This window comes from Protopterus annectens, chromosome 4.part0 (assembly GCF_019279795.1).
Source record: "Protopterus annectens isolate FY-2018-M chromosome 4.part0, PAN1.0, whole genome shotgun sequence".
Classification (NCBI taxonomy): domain Eukaryota; kingdom Metazoa; phylum Chordata; order Ceratodontiformes; family Protopteridae; genus Protopterus; species Protopterus annectens.
The window spans coordinates 1,973,488,060-1,973,500,774 of NC_056733.1; positions in this window are offsets into that span (position 1 = coordinate 1,973,488,060).

The following is a 12,715-nucleotide window of genomic DNA, read 5'->3' on the forward strand; positions in this document are numbered from 1 at the left end:
TTCTATCTGATTTTCCTATGTAGAAAGCTTGGCAACAATTACAAGTTGCCAAATAAATAATCGATCTAGACTCACAGTTCAATTTGTGGTTAATTCTAAAATGCCTTCCACGAATAGAAAAAACACCAGTCGTTTTCACAAGGTGACAATAGTTACAGTGTCCACACTGGAATGACCCTTTCACCCTTGTAATCGAGGTGAGTATATTATGCCTCTGCAATAAAACTTTCAAGTTGTTACCCCTTCTATAAGTAATCTTGGGTTTCTTACCTAATCTATCCAATAGTTGTTGATTATTGGAAATAAAATACCAATTTTTATACAAAATGAATTGAATTGTCTTGGAATCAATACTAAAAGTCGTAATAAAGCTACTTTCAAAATTATTAGCTACTGAATTGTCAATGTTAACAGTGTTATTATGGTTATTATTCAGTGTTACATTCCTCTCTAAAGTTATATCCAACATTAGGTTAATAGTTGAATCAGACGCTTGTTTATTTGGTAAAAGAGGGGAATAAAAACCCAAAGCTCTTTTGTCGTTGACTTCCTGAAATAACTCATCAAAAAGGTGAATGGGGTACTCCCTGTTAGTAAACATAAGTTTTAATAAATCACATTCTCTTAGAAAAAGTTGTTCAGTACTACAAATCCTGGACGCTCGAATCAATTGTCCCTTAATTATTGCCTTCTTTTGTTTAAATGGGTGACAACTCTTGAAATGTAGTAGAGAGTTACAGTAAGTAGATTTTCTATAGATACTTGAAAAATATTCACCTTTAATGACATCCTTACTCAACTTAATGTCAAGATAATCAATTTCCCTCTCAGAAAATTTTGAGGTGAACCTCAAAAAAGATGTAGTGTCATTAATAGCAGACACTAAATTCATCGCATCCTCATTGTCACCCTCCAATAAAATGAAGATGTCGTCCAAGTACCTAGTGTAGAATTTAACTTTTTCTTTCCTTAGCATGTCATTAAATATGTTTATCTTTTCCCAGTGTGCCATGAATAAATTCGCAACACTGGCCCCACATGGGGACCCCATTGCCACCCCTTGTTTCTGCAAATAGTATTTTCCATTAAATGAAAAAAAGTTAGATGATAATATTATATCCAGTAATTGGGTGACAACATTAATCTCACTTTTTGTAGCTTTAAGATCTATTAGCATAAGAGAAACCCATTCCAACGCCTCCAAATGTGGAATAGATGTGTATAAATCTACCACATCTATAGTTAAAAAGTTATAAGAACTATTATATTCCACTTTGTATATCTTTTCCAAAAAGGTCCAAGAGTCCTTACAAATATGGGGTACATTCTTCAAATATTTGGATAAGATATTCTCTACTAATTGAGCACATGGGTAGGTTAAGGAGAGGCGACTATCTATGAGTGCACGAAAGGGTGGATTCTGTACATCCTTGTGGATCTTAGGGATCCCAAATATTACTGGAATCTTGGGCATTTTAATGTCTATATAATTGTAAGTGTCTATGTCAATGTCTCCATTAAGAAAAAGGTCTCTAAAGTAACTTCTGTTTCTAACATGCGAGATATTTATTTCGTTTAAAGAAGAAGATGTATAAGCAGGTCCTTCAAGGATGGTTTCCATAATATTAACATATTTACAATTATCTAGAATTACTAGGCCGCCACCTTTGTCTGGCTTAATAACCCTAACTTGCGCCCTACATAAAAGATCTAACTCCAACATTTGTTCCTCAGAAGCATTACTAGTGATGTTATTCATCTTTAAATTAGTTGAAGTTAAATGCCTCAGGTCCAATTCACAGATTTTCTCAAAGAGCAATAGGCCAGTGTGCAAAGGTGGATTATAGGTACTTGCAAGTTTAAGCCCTGCATCACTAGCTGTCGCTTGGTTGTTAAATAAAAGTTTCAGATTTAATTTTCTAACGAAACATTTAAGGTCAATTATTGTCTTAACTAAATCACAACTAGTGGTAGGGACAAAAGTATTGCCATAAGCCAGTAGCTCCACTAAACATGGGTTGACCTGGAAGGATGAAAAATTATATATTTTAAAATCGCCTTTCTGATTAGTTAGTATAGTCAAGACATTTTCAGAATTATTGTCCATTTCAGTCATTAAAGTCAATTCTTGTTGTTCCAATTCTTTTTGAAAGGCTGTCGGGAGGACTTTTTCCCTAAAAAATGGTCAGTGTTACCCTCCTCATTTCGTTTAGGACCATTGTTAGGGTTATTACTCCTAGTATTGTACATCTTCCCTCCATTATTCCGTTCAGATGATTTATTTACAAAGTTATTGGAGTTAATTCCATCCATAACTGGTCGACTTTCATCTGTTACCGGAAAAGGACTCTCATCGTTCACTCTCTCATTTAAAGAATCAGAGAATTGTCGGTGAGAGAATGCTTTCAATTTAGGATATGCTGAGTTATTAGTGTAACTCAGCCTATCCCTTGCTAGCTTCTTATTCTTTGTAACCTTGAATTTTTCTATTACCCCATCTATACTAGAAAAAATTCTAGTATAGTCATACTTGTATCTTTCAAATTCAAGGTTAGATTTAAGTTTGCCATCAAGGGTGTTGACTTCTTCAGTTAACTTTGCTATCTCTATGTTGTAGAATTTAATAATGAGCTCTAACAATTGGAACCCTTGATTATCAAAAAGCTGACCAAGTTCTTTAAGGAAATCAGCATTGTAGAACAAGCCAGTTGGACAAAAGTTAGAACGCAGCCCCTTAGGTATCATCTTATCTTTAATGCATTGATGAAAGTAAGCTACCTCCAGCTGCAGTTTTTTTAGTTTTAACAATTTCATGTCAAAATCTTTCAGCAAAATGTTTATAGAGGTTTCACTTACTAGCGTGGAGCCAATTCCGATGTCCGGGTTATCAGCTTAATTGCCAAACACCAAGTTATCAGTGTTATAAATCCACACGCCAAAATTCGGAATCCCTGTAGTTCCTGGGGACATCGGTAAATTGGCCGAGTTAACTTGCTCAGTTGTTCGCGTTTGCAAACCATTGCCAGAACAAGAGACAGTCTGTGCATAGGAAGCGCTTTCTTGATTGTGACTACGCTGCCCTGCTTGAATAGCAGATGCACTTCCTTCAAAATTGAAGTTGGTCATATTAGATATCCCTCCAGAAGTGGGGACATTTGTAGGCAAACCCAAGTTAGCCGTCGAAGTAGCATTCACTTTCGGTGTGGCTTCAATACGCTTATCCAAAGCGTCTAGCTTATGTGTTATATTGTCCATTCTTGTTGTTAAAGCCCGAATAAGGGCTGTTAGGTCACCTTGATCTTCGGTGCTGTTAGTGTTAACAGTTTTAAATAGCACCGGACTCGCAGGACTGGATGTACTGCCTTGCGACATGACGATATAAGACCACAAACACGGAAACTATTAAAAAAACAGATATGCAGACTCCTCGAAATGCAAGCCCTTCTTGAAATCCAAGCTGTGCATAAACAGCACACAGCACACAGCCAATGCCAGCCAACACCAATAAAAAGCGGACTTTACGAAAATAAAAAACTCGGCAAGAGACAAAACCTTAACGCCAAGTTTATTAATGCAAAACAGTAATAAAGGCCCTCTTTAGCCCACAGCTATCACCCCACAGTTACTATCACTGGCCAATATGCAGTGTACTACCCACATACTGGCTGTTGCCTAGGCATGTGTGTGTGTATGAGACATGGGTTGAGACTGTGGTCTGGGTAATACTGGGGTTACTAACTGTGATTGCTTGGCCTTGATGTCACATGTATGGGTATCGCTTTGCACACCAGCCTCTCAGTTATTTCACATCTGTTATCCCTGTATGGTAGACATTGTGATATACTGTAGGGCCATCATATAAGAAATATGCAAAACCCACTCCACATTGGCCACTGGTGTCACCCACTCACAACCACCTCCACACAGGATAGGTGTTACAAACACACACATGCACATGCACCTGTCATGTCTGGGAGTAAAACCCCATACCTAACTAGCTTATTACACTACAGCACTATGCAGTTATAGTATGTGCCATGAAGATTACTGGAGTACTCCTTCCCAAAGGTGTAGCTCACATTGGATGACATCAGTAGGATTGCCAAAGTAGGACATTCGAATTTTAGCGAGTGTGACTAGCCTAAAATGCATTGCTCCCTACACAGACAGTGACACACACACAAAACATCCACAACCGACATGTGTGGGTATAGAACCCCTAGCAGAGGTCTATATCACACTACAGCATGGAGCTGTTACAGGACGCATCATGGGGATTACTAGGGAACTCCTTCCCCAAAGGTGTATTTCACAATGAATGACATCAGCAGGATTACCAAAGTAGGCCATTTTAAATGTGCTGTGTGTGACTAGCCTAAAATGCATTGCTCCCTATACAGACAGTGATACACGCACAAAACATCCACAGCCAACATGTGTGGGTATAGAACCCCTAACAGAGGTCTATATCACACTACAGCATGGAGCTGTTACAGGACGCATCATGGGGATTACTAGGGAACTCCTTCCCCAAAGGTGTATTTCACAATGAATGACATCAGCAGGATTACCAAAGTAGGCCATTTTAAATGTGCTGTGTGTGACTAGCCTAAAATGCATTGCTCCCTATACAGACAGTGATACACGCACAAAACATCCACAGCCAACATGTGTGGGTATAGAACCCCTAACAGAGGTCTATATCACACTACAGCATGGAGCTGTTATAGGATGCACCATGGGGATTACTAGAGAACTCCTTCCCCAAAGGTGTATTTCACAATGAATGATACCAGCAGGATTGCCAAAGTAGGCCATTTGAAATGTAGTACGACTAGCCTATAATGCATTGCTCCGTACACAGACATTGAAACACACACAAAACATCCAGAACTGCCATGGGTGGGGAAGGAACCCTACCACAGTTCTACATCACACTACAGCAGTATGCATTTACAGGATGCGCTACAGAGATCATTGGGCTACAACCTTCCCAGAGCTGTATTTCTAGGTGGGTGACATCAGCAGCCTTGCCAAAGTTGAGTATATGAATTGTGAGTACCCTAAGAAGCATTGCTGTCCACAAAGACAGGGTCAGATAGACACTCACACAAATGCACACACATTCACACACATTCACACACACACACTTGCCAAGTCTGGGGTTAGAACTCCAACCTAACTACTTTATCACAGTACAGCAGTACACAGTTACAGAACACGTTAAAGAGATTACTGGGCTACGACCTTCCCAGAGGTGTATTTCTAGGTGGGTGACATCAGCAGCCTTGCCAAAGATGAGTATATGAATTGTAAGGAGTGTGAGTACCCTAAAAAGCATTATTCTCTACACAGAGACAGACAGACAGACACACACACACACACACACACACAAATGCACACACACACTCACACACACTTACCAAGTCTGAGGTTAGAACTCCTACTTAACTACTTTATCACACTACAGCAGTACAGTTACAGGACACGCTATGGAGATTACTGGGCTACAACCTTCTCAGAGGTGTATTTCTAGGTGGGTGACATCAGCAGCCTTGCCAAAGTTGAGTGTATGAATTGTAAGGAGTGTGAGTACCCTAAAAAGCATTTCTCTCTACACAGTCAGAGACAGACACACACACAAATGCACACACACACACTCACACACAGTTTCCAAGTCTGGGGTTAGAACTCCTACCTAACTAGTTTATCACACTACAGCAGTACGCAGTTACAGGACGTGCTACAGAGATTACTGGGCTACAACGTTCCCAGAGGTGTATTTCTAGGTAGGTGACATCAGCAGCTTTGCCAAAGTTGAGTATATGAATTGTAAGGAGTGTGAGTACCCTAAACAGCACTGCTCTCTACACAGTTAGAGACAGACACACATGCACACAAATTCACACACACACTCACACACACTTGCCAAGTCTGGGGTCAGAACTCCTACCTAACTAGTTTACCACACTACAGAAGAATGCAGTTATGGGACACGCCACAGAGATTACTGGGCTACAACTCTCCCAATGGTGTATTTCACATTGGATGACCTCAGCAGGCTTGTAGGGTTATGGGGAGGGTGGTGTATGCATGGGCCATAACCCATTCATCAAGGGGTTGACATGCCATATGTGGGCACACACGGGGTCATATGTCATAGGTATGTGTATAGAGGTGCTAGATGACTACTTCCTTGTACAGTCATATTGCACAGCTGGCACGTGCACCACATAGTCTGTAATGCTGACAGATACTGGTGGCTAGTATCTGCAGTGAGTGACATCTGCACATCATGTGTTTGGGGCCCTTTGGCTGTGTGGTGGGTGGGACAGGCCTGGATGGCTTCTTGTCACAGTCATCCTCTTCCACACATCTATGTATGTCTACCTTTGGCTTATTATAGTGTGTTGTCCTGACATATATGTCTGTATTCCTATCCACAGTGTGTGCAAGCCATGAGTGGTGCATACTGGCGAGTGTCTGCACTAACTGCAACTGCCAGATATACCTGGTCCAATGGTGTTTGCAGTCATGGCCTTCATGTGTTTAAGTGTATGAGCATGCCCAGTATAACCTTTCAGTATGTTGCTGACTGACATTTCCTTCATTTCTCTAACTGTGTGAGCATGCCCAGTATGGCCGTCTGTACTGAATGTGTGGATCGTGTCCAGGTAGTTTGTGCTGCAGTGCTGACCTTTGTGTTGTACACTGACAGGTAGCATGCTGTCTCTGCAGGGTATCCATCAATCATTTGGCTTTGACTGTTACTGCATTTCTGCATAGCGGGGAGGCACACCTGACTGCTTCTACATTTCTACACAGGAGTGGGGGGCACACCTGACTGTTATTACATTACTATGTATGATGGGGGGCACACCTGACTATTTCCACATTTCTGCACGGGGTTGGGGGGCACAGCTGACTGTTATTACATTACTATGTAGGATGGGGGAGCACACCTGGCTGTTTCTACATTTCTACACAGGAGGAGGCGCACACCTGACTGTTATTACATTACTATGCAGGATGGGCTGGGCACAACTGACTGTTTCTACATTTCTACACAGGGGGCACACCTGACTGTTATTAAATTACTATGAAGGATGGGGGGCACACCAGACTATTTCTACATTTCTACACAGGGTTGGGGGGCACACCTGACTGTTATTACATTACTATGTAGGATGTGGGGGGCACACCTGATTATTTCTACATTTCTACATAGGGTTGGGGGGCACACCTGAGTGTTATTACATTACTATGTAGGATTGGGGGGGCACACCGGACTATTTCTATATTTCTACACAGGGTTGGGGGATCACACCTGACTGTTACTACATTACTATGTAGGATGTGGGGGGCACACGTGAAACTTGTACACATTTGCTATGACTGTATGGGTATGTCAAGTACTCCATTTCATTCTGTATTGCTAACTATCATGCTGACTAGAGGCATACCAGTGTACTACAGATTGTGGCTTTGGTTGCCCTACATATTACTGTCTGACTTCCTACCCTTCAGAACTTACATCCCACTGCCTGCCCTGCTGTGGTCTGTCTGTGTAGGCCTGGAGTGAGGTTAACCATAGCCATCACTCTGGGGCCATGGCACAGGCTCTGTTTGGGTTTGTCTACACCTGTCTTGCTGGCTGAGACTGTTGTTGGGTATGTGAATCATCCTGACTGGCATGTGTGGGTCATATGGACACACATGTCGCTCAGCATATTTCCTGCAGTGGGTTTTGTCACTCTGTGTAGTGCTGGCTACTGTGATGACTCCAGTATGTGTTACAGATGTCATGGTGCCACTATGGGTGTCTGTTGTCATAACATTCAGCCACCCAATTCCCTTGCATGCTCACATCCATACCATAGGTACAGGTAACAAAACATTTTACTTCATTTGGCAATTGGTAGGTTGACTGACTTACTTTGAGGGTGTGCCAGACTTGCGGATGGTGCTGGCGGGCTGCCTATGTCAGATGCACATAGTACACTGCATATACATGGTTGAGCACAGGTAATGTCATATTTGGCATCCCTTTTACTGTATGTGCGAGTCAGAGAGAGGTGTCATTCCCTGGGTCCCTACTGTGTCAGTGCATATGCTGTGCGTTGCCTCTTTGCCAAGGCCAGGGCATACTGGGCATGCCTCTTTCTGCCTACTGGGGCAGGTTCAGGTTGTTCCTCCTCTGGATCACTCTGTGCCTGTGCAGGCCTTGGCATTGGTGCGGGGCTGTGTGGCCCTGCCACATGCTGTTCCTGCTGCAACTGTTTCTGCAGGATCATATTGTGTAGCATAGCACATACCATAACAATTTGGGTACATGTAACTGGTGAATACTGCAAGGCTCCACTGGATGTGTCCAGACACTGGAACCATGACCTGAGCATCCCAAACACACACTCTACTATATGTCTGGCCTGTGCGTGTGCCTCATTATGGCGTTGTTGTTCAGGTGTCTGTGCATGTTTGATGGGTGTCATCAGCCACGGCTCCAGTGTGTACCCAACATCCCCCACTAGGTGACCGTAGGGGATGTCCTCATTGGCAAATCTCTGGTACAGCTGCATCAAGATGCCATATGTGGGAATTGTCATAGCTTCCAGGGCAGCCAGCATACACATTCATTATAATGCCCTGAGCATCACATATGACCTGGCAGTTGATGGAGGGAATGCCCCTGCGGTTGATGTAGGCACTACCCTGCTCACTGGGTGGTACTTTGATGTGTATGTGCATGCAGTCTATAGCACCCACTACCCCAGGGTATTCTGCTATTTGGTGGAAGAGACGCATATTGCTGGTCAACACCTCATGGGTGTTGAGGAAATATACATGCTAACTGGCATGTGTTGACATGGCATCCAGGAACTGGTGGAATATTCTGGATGCTGATGCCTGTGAGATCCCCATGATATCCCCAGTTGTGCTTTGGGAGGTACCTGTGGCTAGTATATCTAGGCCTACACATAACTTGGTATCCACTGGGATGGGTTTCCATTGGTCAGTTTGGTGTGTCAGGTGTGGTCGGCACAGCTCAACAATTTGCTGTAGGAGGTCTCTGTCCACCCTATAGCACTCCACTATCTCCAGCTCATGTAGCCCCTGGTAGGTTACCCTGGGTCTGTACACTTTTCTTCATCTCCTCACTGTGGGTTGTTAGGCAGCATTCACATCCTCAGCACCCTCAGCCTCTTGCACATGTTGTTCAAAGTTGCCTGCTGCAGCCCTTCTCATTTTGTAGGTTTGTTTGTTAAAATTTCCCCGCTTGTATACACCGGTGGTGTAGAGTGTGGGAAAAACCAGAGGGAAAGGTGTTTGCTTAGTTTATAGTAGTGTTCTGGGCTGGGCTGGTCTGCTTCCTGTGTAGTTGGCTGATTCTGATACATTTCACCTGTCAGCTATGCTAGTTCTCCTTGAATACCTTCATACTGCTGTTTTCCCTTCCCATTGCCTCCCTGTTTAAGCTCATGTGTGTGCCGTGCAAACAGAGTTCTCAAATGTGCATACTGCTGCTATTTCCTGGTTTAACATCTTTTTTCTTCCTATAAAACCCAGTGCACAGCGCAAACCCACTTACACTTTGTAAAGAGTGCTTGACAGGTTTAGACACACCCCCTTGCTTAGCTGTGCTAGGAGCAAACCCGAGCCACAGGCCTCCAATCTGCTTACACTATGCCTGACACACACCCCCATGATGTCACCTACCTCCTAGTCTTGCACATAGCTATTCATACTCTTACACTGTTGGGACCTGCCTCACATGCTGGTGAAAACTGGGATTCACTATCCTTCCCATTTGCATAGGATTGCCTGCTAATGCATAGTTTCATATCTCACACTGAGCCTCCCCCCTTAGCAACCACTATTCACTGGCCAGGTTGTCTTCTGCCTGCCGTTGACTTGCATGGCAGAATACTGATTTTAGTTAGAATGCTTATTTTAGGTTTATTTTCTTATTTTCCCCCGATCCCATTTGCGTGCTACTGCCCTATGCTTAAACAGCCGAGATCGGCGATAAAAAATAAAAGTTGATTATTTTATTTTTTGTAATGTTTGCAATGCCAATGGCCTTATATTTGGTCATTGGCATGCTTCCTCAATGATATGCAGCCTTTATTTGGAGCTGCCGTAGCTCCGTTTTGAATTTTGCAGAAATGTATTCAGTTACTAACTGAGTACATTTCTGTGGATAGCACTAGTCTTGCACGGATTGTTGTAAGCTTCCTGGATTGCAAAATCACCTCATTTGCATGGATTTCACCGGCAAATGGGGTGATTTGCAAACTAGGGCTTAGTCCGTGCAAGATTAGTGTGGGAGTGCTTGTGCACGCCCCTGCAGGCTGTTCCTAGATCGCACGGCAGACATATTGCTTGCATGGGCTCCTGCACCAATCTTGTACTCCGTGCAAGCTTTTGTGAATCTGGGGGTATGTGTTACACTACAGAGATGCACAATGGGTCATGAAGGTGCTAATGGAGATGCAAACAAACAGCAGAAAGTATGTGCATACATTTACAAAACTAACAAAGGCACAGCAGAAATCAAAAGTCTAGCCAGTTAGCATCATTGATGAGGAATGCAGTTAAGCCATCACTGTCATGGGACTAAAATAACGTCATTTTAGTACATTTTTCTGCTTTGTGAAAAGAGCTTGTAGACTTAGTTGTTCTGCTTAACTATAGATGATTTTAGCTCAATATGCACTGTAGACTCAAAGTCTAAGGAATAAATAAAGCCTCTGGCCCACTGACCAACATGCTACTAATTGTCACACTGAAATGCCCAACAGTATCAATGCTGCATATGTGTAACCCAAATCATAACCAGAAACAATGCTAGAGAAGTATGAAGAACCTTTAATAACATTTTCTTATTTAAAACCAGAAATTCATCCCTGCTTTGGCACCTATGTCTCTGATGCAGACAGGTAACCTGTAAAAGGTTCATCACCCAGGCTCATACTTACACTTATTAAGGGTATCAGAACTTGTCAGAGATTTGGGATGCATGGCATGGCTTAAAAAGGCCTTTGTGGTCGTTAGCCTGGTAAACACCTATGAAACTATAAAAAAAGGCAGCATAATCTCCAAAGTAAAACAAAGATCTTACTTGACAAAAAAAAACTATCAGGTAAACATGAAATGGTGCCTTAGGCAAAGGGTTCCATGATACATAACCTCATGCTTCCCACTGCTTTTCTTCCATATATATCCACCAGTGTCTCCATCACTGGTTCCTCATCACAGCCTCCCCATATAATCCAGATTACTTTTTTAACTTTTTCTGACATTTTTATATTATTCTTCATCTGAAAATTACTGCAGACAACATGGATGAATCCTTCATTTGCAAGAGACAAATTACAGGGAGCAAATACAGACAGCAGTACAATAAGAGGTCAATTACTCAAGACCCCACATCTCAAATGTCACTGATTTTGCAGAATGCTCATTTTTTTTTAAAGGTTTCACCTGTTCCTCATAACTTCTCAGGTAAGCAGTGGTGATTACTGTTAAGTCAATAATGTGATAGCTTTACACTTGCATTACTTCTTCTTCTTCTTTCAGCTGTTCCCATTAGGGGTCGCCACAGCAGATCATCCATTTCCCTTTCTTCCTGTGCTCTGCATCTTGCTCTGTCACACCAACCACCTGCATGTCCTCTCTCACCACATCCATAAACCTTATCTTAGGCCTTCCTCTTTTCCTCTTACCTGGCAGCTCCATCCTTAGCATCCTATTCCCAATATACCCAGCATCCCTCCTCAGCACATGTCCAAACCAATGCAATCTCGCCTCTTTTGCTTTGTCTCCAAACTGTCCAACCTGAGCTGACCCCTCTAATATACTGATTCCTAATCCTGTCCCTCCTAGTCACAGCCAGTGCAAATCTTAACATCTTTAACTCTGCAACATCCAGCTCTGATTCCTGCCTTTTTGTCAATGCCACCGTCTCCAACCCATATAACATAGCTGGTCTCACTACCCTCTTGTAGACCTTCCCTTTCACTCTTACTGGTAATCATCTGTCACAAATCACTCCTGACACTCTTCTCCAGCCATTCCACCCTGCCTGTACTCTCTTCTTCACCTCTCTTCCACACTCACCATTACTCTGAACTGTTGATCCCAAGTATTTAAACTCATCCACCTTTACCAACTCTACTCCCTGCATCCTCACCATTCCTCTACCCTCCCTCTCATTTACACACACATATTCTGTCTTAGCCCTGCAAACCTTAATTCCTCTCCTCTCTAGAGCATATCTCCACCTCTCTAGGGTCTCCTCAACCTGGTCCCTACTCTCACTACAGATCACAATGTCATCTGCAAACATCATAGTCCATGGGGCCTCCTGTCTGATCTCATCTGTCAACCTGTCCATCACCACTGCAAATAAGAAAGGGCTCAGAGCTGATCCTCGATGTAATCCCACCTCCACCTTAAATGTATCTGTCACTCCCACCACAGTCCTCACCACTGTCACACTACCCACGTACATATCCTGTACCACTCTTACATACTTCTCTGCCACTTCCGACTTCCTCATACAATGCCACAACTCCTCTCTAGGCACCCTGTCATATGCTTTCTCTAAGTCCACAAAGACACAATGCAACTCCTTCTGACCTTCTCTGTATTTCTCCAACAACACTCTCAGAGCAAACATTGCATCTGTAGTGCTCTTTCCTGGCATGAAACC